General features: G+C 36.7%; 1 pseudogene; it reads left to right on the top strand.

Moving 5' to 3' along the window:
- LOC107702609 (uncharacterized) overlaps window positions 1-5,121 on the top strand; it is a 91,020-nt pseudogene that overhangs the window by 65,228 nt on the left and 20,671 nt on the right.

Raw genomic sequence — 5,121 nt, 5'->3', positions numbered from 1 at the left:
AAATACATCTAAATGCTATTTCAGATGCAGATTCCAGAAATTATTTCTTATGTTGGAATGAAAGACACTAAGTACCAGATGAAGTGCTTCTTATTCTTAACCAAAAATACAAAATGGAAGAAAGAGTTAAAACTGAACACAATATTGCTACTCAAGCTGTGAATGAACAGTTTTTATATATATATTTATTTGCTTCTTTTCCATTTTGCATTTACTTGTACATTTACTTTCAATACTTAAGTAAAAAACTTTTTGTACTTAAGTACAATAAATATCACATACTTAATACTTAAAGTATGTAATATTCTAAACGGTTACTTCAGCTTCTACCAAAGTCATTTTCTGGTAAGATATCTGTACTTTTACTTGAGTATGGCTTTCAGGTACGTTATACACCACTGCTTGCTCCTTTATGTTTAAATGGCTGATTAGTGTTCACTAGAGCAGTTTGCAGCACTTCAGAGTTCCTCTGAAATCCCCCACCTTCCCCAGCTCCACCTGTGTATAGATTTGCTACAGGTTATAATATATGCTATTCTTGCAGCAGCAGTATCTCTTAAATACTCACAGCAGTGTGTCGGTGTATGTATCTGCAGTAGCAAGTTCCTATACTTGCTTTGCAGCAGCAGCAATAATCTGCAAAAACCAACAGCAGCAGCGTAGCAGATCTATTCTGCCAAGACCAAGTACATCAACATTGTCATATCCATTACTATGCTAAAATCTTCAGAGAGTTGTCAAGATAGAAGTAATTTTATCTCAAATAAATAAGGAAAATAAAGTGGCTGACTAGAAGATTATTTGAGAACAAAAGCAAAAAATCCTCACATTAAATGTGAGTGTTTGTCATGATAAATACTGATCATTACTGCTTCCCTTTTTAACCTTTTTTACCATCTAATCTACATATTTGATTTGGGGCTTTAAACCCAATTTAAAGATCTTGTCTCAAACCCTTCTACTGGCTGAACATAAAAGCTCTCTCTCTCTTTAAATTTTTCAGTGTCAGTTTTTTTTTAAATTCAGTTTGAAAGGCTTTATTGTTTTTTTTTTCTATAAGACAGACAGATCTCACTTTACTACTGCTGTTCATTTGCTGTCTGAATTTGCTTGCATTTATCAATAAAGTTTTCTCACTCAAGAGTCAAGAGTCTCCATGTTATATTTCATTTGACGTTGAGCGCCCTCTTGCGGTTTTTTTTTACCTAAAAATGCATTCTGCGTGAATTGCTCCTTTAGACTCATTTATTAGATGTATGTGGTCAGAAGTTTATAAGTGAAAGGTTTCTTCTTTCTTAATACTAAGAAGAACCTTGACCTTCCAACGCCACACAACACATAGGGCGTTCAAGCCAACCTGAGAAAGTAGTGTCTGGTAAATATATGTGATTATTTCACTACAGGGTGTCACTAAACAAAGTGACAGTGAAGGTGATGAAGCTTATTCATCTAGATTAACACAATTATTCCATTATTTAATTGTTAAACCACGGTAACCAGAAATTAAGCAAAGTTTTGCTACACCATAGTTTAACCGTGGTGTCTATAGTAAAACTGTATAAATCTGTTATACAAAAAAAAAAGAAGAAATCAGAAAAAATATTCGTGATACGCACTCCAAAGTCTCGATCTGAATCAAAAGATTCACGAACTCGCACCGAAGTTCTTTTCTGTGCACGGCATCCCCAGAAGTTAATCACAGATGTGTAGGGTATCAGACCGAATCAGACAATTTAAGATTCGATCAAGAACATGGTTGAAACACGAGGAGCCGAATTCCACAGAAAGGCCCAAGACACAGGATGTTCGTAAATCAGATCCTGGCGCCACAAGCCTGAAGCAAGTCCACCAACTAGCAGCTTTGAGTAGCTCACAGCATTTAAACAAAAGAACACTTATTGACAATTCCAAGGAGATTGTCAATTTTGGGGCAAGTAGGCAAGATTAATGGTCAAAGAGATGCACAGCATGACCATCACATGTAAACCAGTGATAGTAATCACAATCACGAGCTCTTTGGATTGACTTTCCCCCCACCTAGAAGACAAAGAACAGACTGAGATTCCTTATGAGAGACCTCTTAACCTCTGGTCTTCACAGAACATGTCCTTATGTTCAGAGAAATGGTACAGAAACTGTCTTTTACAGATTTAGATGAAAATGTATCTAACCCACACATTAGACTATCATGTTTTAATCACGTATTGTGTATGTCTTTTTAATAACTATTGAATAACTTCATATTCATGTTTAGTATGTGTGTGTTTGAATCTTCTTGCTTGAAACGTTTCTTCCAATCAATTCTTTGTCAAATGTATCATATTCTTGTTATAGAAATTATGTCCAAAATTATACTCCGCAAGAGCGGGAAAACTCGGACCATGTGACTGATGAGATGACATGTTGATTTATGTATTGGGAGGAGCGCTTTTTGAGCGTGCTCTGGCTTACACGCCAGCTCCTCCAAAAGCATGAGGAGAAACGCCACCTAGTCTCGTCAAACTTTACTTCTATTTCTTTACTTTAGTTTCTTTTCTTTTCCGTTGAGAGTTTCGTGTTCTGAGTTAAGTTGCCTAACGCCATGTCTCCGAGTCCAACCTCGAGTGCCATCTAAAACTTCAACCAGCCCACAACTCTGCGTCGTCAGCCAACGCCCAACCACTGGCTTCCCAAGACTGAACTTCCAGCCAATCAGCGACCGTTTAACCTCATTGAGGAACTCAATGCGAGGGTTAATTAAGCGATTGATGGTTGTTTAGGTCTTTGCAATTAGACATATTGCTGTAAACTTGGGATTTCACATTTTCATTCTCTTAAACTCATTGTTTCCTCACTTTCTCTCTTTCTGCAACTTGTGTGAATGTGTGAATGCGTATGTTCATGTGTTAGATTAGTTTATATGTCTTAGATTTATCCAATAAAGTCTTATTCATATTGAAAAGAGAAGTATCTTGTGTTTTGTGCTTACAAGTTAATTTCTTAAACTGCCGATCTTGTTACTGTGCTAATTAATAGTGTTTTCACTATATTTTGGATATTAATATCCATTGCAGTGTTGATGTTATACGGCTCGTTCGATGAATCGCTGGCTGTCTCAGTGATCAGCCGTAAAACAGTGATTCTGTCCAAATTCCCTTTAAAATCTTAAATGATTCCCTTTGAGCTAAATTATCACTGTTTCCTTTACACAGATAACGGCACTCAGTTTACAAGTCAGATCTTCAGAGACATTGCGAGTGCATAGGACTTCGTCACATCACTAGCAGTCCTGAGTATCTCCAGGCGAACGGTCTCGCAGAAAGAGCCTTTCATAGTGCAAAGTTGGGATGGAATTTGGATTTGTTTCTGAATTTGTTAAACATCTGCAACATTCCTCAAGATAAGATACTGGGTTCACCCGCACAGAGACTTATGTCCAGGGTAACACGTACCAACATACCCATCAGCAAGCAGATCCTGAAGCCAAAGTCAAAGGACACTGTGAAAGTCAAAGCTCAACTTTTCAAAAGTAGACAATGCAAAAAGCATTCTTTGATAAAAGGAGCAAACCATTCTCTCCAATGCATTAATCCCAAGTGGTAAGGATAGTGTGTTGAGGGAAGTTGGAGCTAAACTGTGCAGGACACCGGCCTTCCAGGACCGAGTTTGGTGAACCCTGTGATAGTGTGTCTTGTAGGGTATCAGAGTGAATCAAACAATTTAAGATTCGATCAGATTGGTGTTAAAACAACCCAAAGAGCCAAATTCCACAAAGAGACCCAGGACAACAAGACAATGTCATAAATCTGTCCACGATACCCTAGAGCCAGCCAGTCTGAAGCAAGCCTAACCAACCAACTCTTTCACAGAACAGCTTGCAACATTAAAACAAAAGAACACTTATTGCGCTGTAAAAAATATTGTGCCCGTTTTACTCAATAAAATTGAGGCAACTATTTGCATCAGCTTTTTAAGTATTTTGAACTCATTTTATTCTTGTTCAGATTTTTTCAATTGGCTACTAAATTTTTTTCAATTTACAAACTATAGTTTTAAGTTCATCAAACATAAACCTTGCTGTTTTTAAAGTAGCCTAATATTTACCTATTTATCCTTATAAGCTACATTTTTTATTTGGAAAAAAGTTTTCTATCTGTATTTAAATATTTCTAAAATTGTCTACAATAGTGTAATGAAACATTAAACAGGCATCTCAAAACAAAACATTTATTCAATTTACAATGTTACAACAGTGCAACAATGCAAATTACAGAGTAACATTAACGCTACTGGTAACACTTTAGGTTAGAGACCAATTCTCACTATTAACCAGTTGCTTATCAGCATGCATATTGCTAGCATATTGACTGTTTATTAGTACTTATAAAGCACATATTAATGTATTAACTTATTAACAACCTCATACCTAAACTTAAAGCTGCAGTCTGTAACTTTTTTTGGTTAAAAATGATCCGAAATCAATATTTGAGCAAGTACATAACCAGCCAGTGTTCAAAACTATCGCCTTATTTTAGCCCGATTAACAACGGTTAGTTTATAATAATGTTTTCTAATTTGAGTGGTACGGGTAGGTTTTCACAGGAAATTCGAGCATGCTACCGTGTCATTACGTCACGTCTGTAAACATAAAGAAGTTGTCCCGGCTACTAGGCTATCGCATGTGAGGATCCTGCAGGTGACGGATCGTTTATAGCCTTTTCTCACAGCAGCTAGAATAATTAAATGTATCATTTTGATGGCGGATTGTAATCCAGAAAGGATTATGTGTTTATGAAACACATGTGAATGAACTTAAATTATATTCCAGTTTTAAACGTGCTTCTGATTACAGATAGCCTTGGATTACACACAATCTGTATTTTAAAGACAACCAGTTCGAAGGGAGCATAATTTGCTTTTTGGGCTAAAATAATTTATTCATATGAAATTCGAATGGTATGACAATTGTCACGATGCACACACACGAGGAATGAGGAGACGCTAGAGAATACTTTACCAAGACTTTATTTTCAGGAACCAAGGGAGACGAACTCAGGAAGACGTTTAACAGCGGACAGAGAACTTGGGACTGGGAACACTATTTATACACACAGGAGGAGGGGATGACGAGACACACCTGGG

Source organism: Sinocyclocheilus anshuiensis, unplaced genomic scaffold (assembly GCF_001515605.1).
Source record: "Sinocyclocheilus anshuiensis isolate Anshui unplaced genomic scaffold, SAMN03320099.WGS_v1.1 scaffold802, whole genome shotgun sequence".
Classification (NCBI taxonomy): Eukaryota; Metazoa; Chordata; class Actinopteri; order Cypriniformes; family Cyprinidae; genus Sinocyclocheilus; species Sinocyclocheilus anshuiensis.
This window is presented reverse-complemented; position numbering and strand designations above follow the sequence as displayed.